Source organism: Trachurus trachurus (genome assembly GCF_905171665.1).
Source record: "Trachurus trachurus genome assembly, chromosome: 10".
Lineage (NCBI taxonomy): Eukaryota > Metazoa > Chordata > Actinopteri > Carangiformes > Carangidae > Trachurus > Trachurus trachurus.
In genome coordinates, this window is record NC_139894.1 from 11,730,808 (window position 1) to 11,741,618 (window position 10,811).

At 39.9% G+C, this 10,811-nt stretch overlaps 1 long non-coding RNA gene across 1 annotated transcript; it reads left to right on the top strand.

The window, feature by feature from the left end:
- The first annotated feature begins 1,376 nt into the window (after window positions 1-1,376).
- LOC310992732 lies at window positions 1,377-2,444 on the top strand. The gene is made up of 2 exons (XR_014595715.1): window positions 1,377-1,453; window positions 1,953-2,444. It is a non-coding gene; the product is annotated as an uncharacterized lncRNA (long non-coding RNA).
- The last annotated feature ends 8,367 nt before the right edge of the window (window positions 2,445-10,811 follow it).

A 10,811-nucleotide genomic window follows, 5' to 3' on the forward strand; every position in this document is an offset into this window, starting at 1 on the left:
ATCTACTCACCCTCATGTCGACTAAGGGCTGGGAGAAGTTTCAGAGTTATCCATAATACCTCCATGCTGCTCGTATGTAATGTCCGTCTTGTATTGAAGCCCCGAAATGCGAAATTGTTCCGAAAAAAATTTAATAAGTCCATATTTCAAGCTTGTTTGTAGCGGAAGCTCCTCTCCCTTGTCCGTCCAATTGATGGAGGATGATGTTAATTTATTTTGATTGAAAATTTAATATATCTTTAAGTTTGTTCACTTTTCTTTTTTAAATCAACAGCTGTGCAGAGGGGGCCCAATTTGATTTTTATGGCGCCCCTGAGCACATGTGCCAGTGTACACAAAATACTGATTTATTGTTGTTTTCTTTCAAATAGGAGTAAAATCTACACAAATAAAACCCTCTAAAATGGTTCAACCAGTGTAAAAATAAAGCCAGCTGGGTCAACGTCCGTTAAAAAGTCTCTATATTTCTAAAAGAAAAGTCTTAGTGAGAGACTGCCAGACCAGGCCAATAGCGGCGCATGGGGTTCAGGAGAGAGGACGACTACTGCAGCTTCAGGTGCCCAAAAGCCCTCGGTATACTTGCTGTAAACTACGCGAGCGCATCATGGCTGCCACGCGTAATCTGCGTCCGTTTGATGCGTCGGCTGCAACCGAACGCACATATCGACACGAGGTGACGCGACGCAGGATAAGCATGGCAGCTCGTGTACGCGTAGTTTACAGCAAGTACATCTCGGCCCTTAGCTGCTTCAGCATCCCGGAGCCCACCTAGAAGACACAAACAAACTGCCAGTACGGAGTCCAACCAACCACAATACCCTAGCATAGGGATGTGCACACCAGAGCGTTACTAAAAGCCCAAAGGGATACTGAAACACCAGGCAGAGCTTTTAGGCCCTGCCAATGCCAGTGTGATGCGTCGTAACGCTCTGGATTTTCTGTCTCCGTCTCGTACTCGGCCTCCTTCACCCTTCATCTTCCTCTCTCTGCCTGAGTTTCCAGTCTCCTCTAGCTGCTGTTTCTCCCTGTTTCACTCTTCCTCCACACATTTATCTGGTTTACTTTTCTGGCTGAGACCCTCTTCCTCCGCCGTTGGTTGGTCCCATTGCTTCTGTTGGGACAAGGGCAGAACCTCCCAGGTGGTGCATTCACGGGCAGTAGAACTTTTTTTAAAAGAGAATGCAATAAAACTAAAAACACATTAGATGAATGAAATTAACAATAAAATGAACCATGAATAAAAACATGCAACAATAAAACATGCAACAATAAAACGTTAAAAGTATATGACAATAAAACCAGTCCTACTACTGTGTGACACTTTGCCCAACTTAACTATTTCACAATGTGCTGTGTTGTTGGGCCAAAAAGTCAAAGTTCAGTCTGGATTCTATAAATGTTTCTGCAGATTACAGAAACTTGCCAATGGACATTGCCACTGTTCGTGATACAGGTAAATATGGTTATTACATAGCAAGATATATGTTTATGGTAAATTTGGTCACCTAGTTATTTTTTTTGAAATAATTTAATGAAAACTAAGTTCATACATCATTCTTAGCATACAGTATCAGTGTTTTTGAAAACCTCAGAATTTGTACATGGCTCTTAAAATTCTGGAGAGAATATTTACAGTATTTATATCTTTTGTTATCCTACAAATATTGAGATTTAAAAGAAAGAGAAAAAATATGTTTTTTGGGATGACTGTGTAGAATTCACTTGTTTTTGAAAATGGCATGATATCAATGTTAAGTTCAATTAAGATTCAACATTTCTATTCAGAATTCAATTTAGAATTGAATTATTAACAAATATTGATGGCAGATGGATCACAATATGAACAATATTCAGGTGCATTGTATTGTATACTGAAAATAATAAAAAATGATAAGTTCACTGTTGCCATTTATTTTATAACATAAGAATTTTCCCCACATTGTCTTCACCAGGAAACCATGAGGATCACATTTGTGTGTTTGCTGCTACTTTCCTCTACTGTGTTGTCTGTGGATGTTGCTGAACGTTACAGAAAGTTTAGAGAGCACCACATCGCTGGGCAGATGAGTGCAAACAGGTGTGATGAGGAGATAGGGCGTCGACGCATCTCCAAAACTGACAGCAATGAGTGTAAGGAGGCCAATACCTTCATAAGAGCTAACGCCAACACAGTGAAATCCATCTGTGTGCGTGGAGGAGAGCCATATGGTCAGTTGACTAGAAGCCTCCAACCATTTGACATTGTTGTCTGTACACTGAGAAACCAGCAGGCCAGGCAACCTCACTGTCAGTACCGTGGTCAAGCTCGCACCAGAAGAATTGCAATCTCATGTCAACAAGGTCTTCCTGTGCACTTTGACAGAGACATTGTGCACTTTGAGAATTGATTAATCAGGAGCTGTGTACTTCATTGTCAAGTCAAATAAAGCTCCTGTCATATCTCACAGTTGTCTTTTTTTTTAATACAGGTATGCAGGTGTGACCGTGTAGTGAACATCAGAAATAGCATAACCTAATAACTTTTCTTCTAATTGAGTGTTAAAGTTACTCCAATTTATGTTTTCACATTAAACGTATGGGCACCGTGTAGTGCATTAGGTTGAGCAGAGGCTATTGTCCTTGTTGCAGTCAGCATGGGTTTGAATCTTGCATTGGGTGTTCCTGTTTCTAACACATCAACTTTGAGGAGAAAATGTTCACTAATGTTTGCCTAATATATCCCACCTACTAACAGGTGCCATGAAGTGTTATTCGGTGTTATTTACTTGACTTGTCAGTTGATAATGTTGTTTGATCTGTGTATACCAAGAGTAATTTGGTGGTTAATGTTACAATCTTGCTATCGCATATTTTTAAGCTGTACCGTGTTTCTTTTGTGAACCCTTACATGATCCATCACCTACGTTATTTGCTGCTAGTCTGTGGCCAGTCTCCCTGCCTCTGTACTTCTTAACTTGTAACAAATCACCCTGTTTTGCAGTGTATAGGCCTACAAGTCAATAATTCTATCTGTTCTGATCAGGTTTCAATTGGGGTCAACTTTATTTTTTCCTTTATTTATTTATTTTTTTTACCTCAAATTGTTGCGCAATCCCCCTCATTTTGTTGTGCGGTGATTTCACAATTAGTTCAGTTTCAGTTTTTGGTAAAGCCTTGATCTCCATGGACTGTAAACATTCCCCTATGATAAACAGGATTTGGATCAATTCGTATGTACCTGCTGCCCTTTCTTATTTGTGAAACTAGCAGCATTTTATCAAACATATTTAATCATTCCTACAAGCAGCAAAGTAAATAAGACTTTGACTTTCTTGACTGTTTGAAACTGTTTAGTTTGAGTGAACCTGCCCCTCTCATTCTCACTGAAACAACGAACCATCTGCCAGATGATGGCAGCAGAGTACAGACAATTTGTGTCCATACAGGCAATACAATAAAGTACATATACAAACACAGGCCTACATCTCCAAAAAAAACAACAACAAAAAAAAATGTCTCAAATTGATATTTATTCAACATAAGCACATATGTCTGGGTATGTATTTTGTCACCGGTAGCTCTGTACAAGACTCATATTGTTTGTTTTACATTGAACCCATCTTATGTGAATAATTTTGACTTTTTATTATTCATTAAAAAATATGATTCTCTTTGCTCTTGGCCTTTGACAATTAGCACCTTTATGAAGACGATAGCATCTGCATTCTGCACATAAATGCCAAAGCACTACTTGTTGTGATGCCAGTCAGAGCTCGCCTACACATATTCAGGTAGACCTGAGGAGCTGATCGTCTGCACCGTCATTTATTATTGGTCATTTCTTTACAGGGGACATTATGAGAGGAAGTCTCCGTAGTTCATTTCTTTCAATCACATTTTCTTTACGATGGCAAAACCAAAATGCTCATGCTGAGTGGAAAGACCAGGTTAACTCTTTGACTGCCAGCCATTCTCACAGCAGCTTCCTCCAGCTTGCCAGGCATTTTCCAGCTTTTTGACTGATTTGCGTAGACCCACCATATATTATGTACTGTTACTATATACACATTCAACCCATCAAAGGAAAGATGAGGGTCTCTACTTTCCAGCAAAAAAACCTGTTTGTTTCTATCTTGTTCCAGTCTTGTGAAATTGGTGGTTGAATATAAGTTACTTTAGCCCAAAATGCCATTCTGGCACCAAAATCTTGAGAAAAAGAGGTTTTTGTGTCGGCTGTCATTTTCAGGTGAACCAGTACAATTGGCTCCTTTATATTTTGCCTTAGTGATGCCTCAGCATCTGTACAGTTGTTCTCTTGTAAACAACAACTAAATCAACACTGACAAATGACTTTTGATGACAAAAAACAAAACATTTAGCTACTGACACACACTACTGCAGCCTTTTTTCTTTCTTTTCTTTGAGTTACAACTTTTTCTTTCCTTTTTTTTAGTGTATGTGCGTACGTGACGTGTGTGTGTGTGTGTGTGTGTGTGTGTGTGTGTGTGTGTGTGCGTGCGTGCGTGCGTGCGTGCGTGCGTGCGTGCGTGCGTGCGTGCGTGCGTGCGTGCGTGTGTGTGTGTGTGTGTGCGCGTGTGCGCGGATCAGTTCGACAGGTTTTTGTAGCCGAAACACGGCACTTTAGATCAGATCCAGCTTCCTCTGGTCAGCAGGCAGCGGTCTCACTCACTCTCTCTGTCTCACACACACATCTACACACAGCCTACAGCTCTGGCTGACGCCCCCTGAACAGCCACAGACAGTCTCTGTACGCTCACAACAGACACTCCCACCATCTTTAGCTCTCCTCGTCACGTTCGCCGGCGCCGTCCGCTCCGCTCCTCATCCACACTAGATCGCGGGATTTTCAAGCTGCTATCCGAGTGATTTCTCGCAAAATCTGGCGACTTTCCAAACGCCCTTGACGACTAACGACGAGCGATCAACGGGGTTGTTGTTACTAACGTTTGTGCTTTGTATCACGGAGCTGCGCGGAGCTTCGACGAGCTGCCGAGCCGCCATGAGCCCCGCCGCCGCCCCCGAAGCTCTCACCGGCGGCCAGAGTGTCACGGAGCGGCGCCGCTGCAGTCAGACACCCGCACCGCTCCGTGAGGGGGGAGAAACACGCTATATTTTTTATATCTCTCAATCCAAATGCGTTTTTCTGCACTTTATTTTGATGATACAAGTCTGATCTTCACAGAGGAGTAGGGCAAGACATTCAACATGGCGTTGCCATTAAAAAAACGCTAAGACGAGTTATCTCGTCTTTGGCAGACTACGCTTGGATTCGCTAAGACGAGATAACTCGTCTTTGGCAGTGAAAGAGTTAAAATCACTTTCACATTGGGGGTGCACTTAACAGTCAGTATGAAAAGAGACCAGTCACATTGTTCTGACATTGTTCCCTCCCTTTTCATTGTCCCTCCCATTTGATATATTTACATTATGATTAATCATCTTGGGGTACAATCTAAGTTAACTGCTGTCAACTGCTGGATCAACACAAAATGCTGGTCATTCTTTGCGTGGCATTTCTGTTCACAGTTGGACGTAAGTATGAAATTTAGCTTCTTACTATACCTTATCATTTATATTATTATAATCATCATTATAATCACCTTTTTATGGTAAATATATTTTTTAAGAACTGTTCTGCGTTTTATTTTTTTTCCAGGATGCAGAGATGACCAGAACATCTCAACAAAAACTGTTAATGTTGGAGAAGGTGCGACTCTAACATGTAGCCGTAATCAGAAAGACTCAGGAACCTTATATTGGATCAGAGTTATCGCTGGAAACCTGCCTGAGGTCTTAGGAGCCACTTACACTTTTGATAGTTCCTATGTTAATAAGACTCCTCGAATAACAACAAAACAAGAGCCTGGAACATTTGTTCTTTGTATTACCAAAACAGAGCTGAGTGATACTGCATTTTACTACTGTGAAAAACATGTTGAGCTTCACACAACATTTCTGAATGTTACTTTTCTGAGAGTACAAGGTAAATGGGGCAGTATTATGGTATTCACTTTTTTATACACAATGTTCAATTACCAGAATTTTTTCTTGTGCAAATTAGCAGCATCATATTTAATTTATATTAATGAATATGAAGTTATGTACTTGCTCCACAATTGTCTTGGAATGCATTTAAGATTTTATGAAAAATGTTGTGAAAATTTGTTTTTCTCCTCATTTCCAAGGACAAGAACAAGATATCACAACTGTTATTCAAGTTCCTCTGTCTGATCCAGTTCATCCAAGCGACTCTATAATTCTGCAGTGTTCAGTCCTCTCTGACCATCACAAAAAAACATGTCTAGGAGATCACAGTGTGTACTGGTTCAGAGCTGGATCAGATGACTCTCATCCCAGTGTCATCTACACTCATGTAAACAGTGGTGATGAATGTGAGAAGAGTCCTGAGGCTTACTCTCCACAGAAATGTGTCTATAAGCTCTCCAAGAACATCAGCTCCTCTGATGTAGGGACTTATTACTGTGCTGTGGCCACATGTGGGGAGATATTGTTCGGAGATGGAACAAAAGTGGAGATTGAAGGTAAATGTATCAGTATTATCTTCATGTAGTTATCCAGAGCTATGTCCCCTTATGCAGCTTTAAGGTTGCAAAAATCCTAATTTCGCACAGATTTATGTTTATATTTTGAAAGTAACTGGTTAATTGTAGTGTGGGGTTAGGGTTATACATTTTCCATCATCTTAGGGGTTAAGTTTGGTATAAGATTTATTATAATTTTATAATATTATAAATATGTATTATATATCATATTATGATGGTATTCCTTTATTGTTCATTAAGTGTTGGTGTTTGTGCCTCTTTTAATCTTTCTACAGAAAACACGTGGTCATGTGGTAATTCCCCGAGTGCAAATACAGTTTTCCTCCTGTTTTCTGCTGCTTTGGCTCTAAGTTTTATTGTCATGACCATATTGATTTACATAATCAAGAAAAACAAGTACAGTTTTTTCACTGGTAAGATAACCTACTTTTAATCAATTTGTATTTGATTTTATAGCATGAGATAATCTGTTCTCTGTAATCCTTACATTGGTTTTGTTGTCCATGATTCTTTATGTCATAAATTAGAATCTTCTGCTGACATGAATACAAATTCTGTAAGGACCATGGCTGATCAACAAGGTCACATGGTAAGTAATTGCGGTCATTGCATTTTTTAATTTGTGGCATATTTATGTGCTATCTAATATTTTTCCACATATTTTTACAGACTGATGGTGATTCATTGATTTATTCTGTGCCAAATTTTACAAGGAAAGACGTCCGGAATTTGAGGAGTGGTGCAAAAAAAGTTGAGGAAGAAAGCATTTACTCTGATGTCAGAGTTTTAGGGTAGAAATAGGACCATACACACTGGAGATTTAAATTGATGTTAATTTGATGCTTGTATGACACGCCATTTAGCGAGATTGGAAGCTTTATGTCATGTTGTGTTTTCCTTGAGTGACTCACAGAGTCAGATTGGATGTTTTTATCATTTCATTTCTGTAAATTTTTTGAACAGTTCAAGTCAATGTACATACTGTATATAGACCAGTGGTTCCCAAACTTTTTTGTCTTGCGTACCCCCTGAGCCGTTTTGCCATACCACAAGTAGGCTACCCCCTCCCTCACACATGTTGATGATTCTCCAAAAGTGGTTGTAACTTAACACAACTGATTAAGAAACAAAAATCATTTAAATTTCTCTCTTCAATTTGTACAAAGACATTTTACACATATTCTCCTGCATTTTAGTTGTTTCTGGCTGTTGTGGTGTTTGTTGTGGTAAAATGTGTCTTCACATACCCCTAGGGGTACGCGTACCCCACTTTGGGAACCATTGACATAGACTATCTAGATAGAAATAGTTTTTTTTTTCTTTTGCAATCTAAATCAATTTGTAACAGTTTCTTTCGTTTGTGCTATATTTTGTCTATGTCTTACACAAAAAGTTTAGATTCAAGCATTCAACGTCACACAAGGGAAGGAAACATTCTTGTACAAATACCAGATAAATGAGATTAAATAATCAAGTCATGTAAACTAACAGTCTCAAGTGTTGTTGGTTGTCTGTATTTTTCTTATTGAAGAAAGAATCACAATTAAAACATGTTGATCAAGTTTACTGACAATTGGTACAACAATTTTGAGAAAATATTTGAATATCCCATTTGAATATCACAAACACTTAACCACCATTTAAAACTTCATTTCAATTATCTGCCTCTGTGGATTCTGGTGGGGCTGCTACTGGCTATTTTCATCATCTGTTGATCTGTACACTAATCTACAAATCAATCAACTAATTATTGCAGAGACGTTTTTATCACTTTTTACTTGAGCTTCTCTTGGCATACAACCAGAACAGGATATGACAAGACAATGACGTTATTATCCATTTAAATATACACAGAAATAAAATAGTCTGTCCAATAGAGAGGGTATGCGTTTACGTCACGTTGCCCTCGGCAACGCCCCATTCGATCGGACTGAGTGGCAAAACAAGCGTCACTCAACATGCTGGCGGATAGCGGTGGACTCATAAATTGGATAAAATATCTTATATCAAAACAAATTGATGTCAAAAGGAATCGACAACCAGCTCCCCAAAACCGTCTGCTCCACGGACACTTCCTGTAACACACAGTGTGACCGCGGTACCGGCAGAGTGACTGACAGGCTCAGTGTTATTGTGCAGAGGGACGAGATTACAGCTGTTACTGTCGTCCTGACAGTGACTCCCGACACTAAAACACGAGCTGCTTTTATTCTGAAAAACTCTGACCAGTCAAACTGTAGGATGTGTTAGAGGACTAATTTATCTGTCTAAACATCATAACTATGACACCTGAAACTGTAAACACAGCTGATCGATCGAAAAAAATGACCGCTCCAGTGAATTTACTTTCCGTCATTGAGAACAGGTTCTTGAATGTAACTCGGTCAAAGTGAGACGTATCCTCAAGATTTTTAGCAGCTCTGTTAGGTCCTGCATGCTTTACATGCTGGCAAAGCTAGACATGTCAGACTTGTGTGGGCTCGGAGAAAATCGCTTCGTTACTTGCTCGTTTTTAAACTTTGGCGGCTCTGCCACTCGTCTTTTTGCCACTCAGTGGACGTTCCACAGTGACTTCCGAGGACCGTGACGTCATGTGCATACCCTCTATACACTACATTATCCTTTAAACAAAAACAATGGGTAGTTTTGTGGAGCCAACAGTCAAAAATCCAAAAGAGACAGCACAGCATTTTATCTGGTTCATCTCGCCTGCTAAAAACACTGTCCTTCCAATGCTGGTAGAGAGAAAACAGCCATTCTTGTACAGTTTGGAGAGGACAGTGGCCCAGAGGACTGTAAGTTAATCGATGATGTGATTAGTTTGTTGAACATAACAGGGTTTTCCCTGGGTTTTTTTGAGACCAAGGTGGCAAAGGCCCAGGAGGGGGGCAATTGATGAGCAGCAATTTTCCTGAGAACCGAAATTTCCATCATTTTAACAAGCTGAACATTGCTTATACAGGGCTCTACACCAACATTTGTTGGTTTACTTTAGGAGCACAATTAAAAATGTTTAAGTAGCACATTATTTAACCCTGAAATAATGCTGAGGGCCCAATGTGACCCATTTGTACATTGGAGAACAGTAAAATCACCGACATTTTCCCTTCGACTTTAAATTGGCTTCTATTGTGACCCAGAATGGGTCATACATGGAAATATTTCAACTTTTTTTTTTTAATCAACAGACACAAGCAGTAACTTGTTCTAGGTATATTATGACCAACACAATATTTGGTGAATTGGTCTTTCCCGCAACTACACTATTATTATGATATTAACTCTGATATGAACTATATCTTATTATTTTACTACCTAAATCACAGTAGTATACTGATTTGTTGAACTCGTCCAGACCACAGTCACACAAGCAGCTCTATGTTGTCCCTGTGTGATGTTCAGGGACAGGTCAGGACAGTCGGTGGACAGACAGAGAGCTTTAAGGTTGAAGTTTATATTAATTAAGGGTGCACTGTGAGACTGTGACCCGACCACATGTTTTTTTTAATAAATAGCGCCGCGGTATCGACCCGGCTGAAACACGGGAGGACACGGCGCTGTATTTATCAAAGCTTGGTCGCGTGTTTAGACACCGGGTCAGTTCCGTGTGAAACTGAAGAGACACAACCCAAGACGGGACACCGGAGGGAGAAGCAGGTCGGATGTGCACGAAAAAACAAGCACGTCGCACCGAATGCGCGCCACTTTGGGTTGTGAGCGCACATGACGTGTGTCTACATTGAAAGTAATGCGCGCAAAAGACGCTACATCTGAATGGCCCGTCTGTACACACGCTTTTTAATCAAGGCAGCCTGTTTAACACCAAGGTGGCCTGCCTTGGTGTTAAACAGGCAGGGACAACCCTGCATAACTAACATATACCAGATCATTAACTAAACAAGCCTAATGTGAAACTATATTAGAGTTATGGTTGGTACTTTCCTTAGTTCTCAGAAAATGAAAGTCACTTTAAAGGGCTCATGTCCTACTTTAAACATGCAGCCATTTCCGTATTTATTGTTAAGTAAAAAGTAATAAAACACATTCTGTTTATAAGTGAACCAGCAGTCCATTCCTTTTGAGTCTCTCAACAACTATTTGATGGATTAGATGCAGATATTTTTTTCTTCCCATTTTGCTCAAGGACTGAAAACGGTCACTAGCAGGGCTGTAGACTCTGTGTGGTTGTGAAACTCAACTTAAACAGTTATTTAAAAAGGAAAGTAAGCTGAATGACAGATGTGAAAC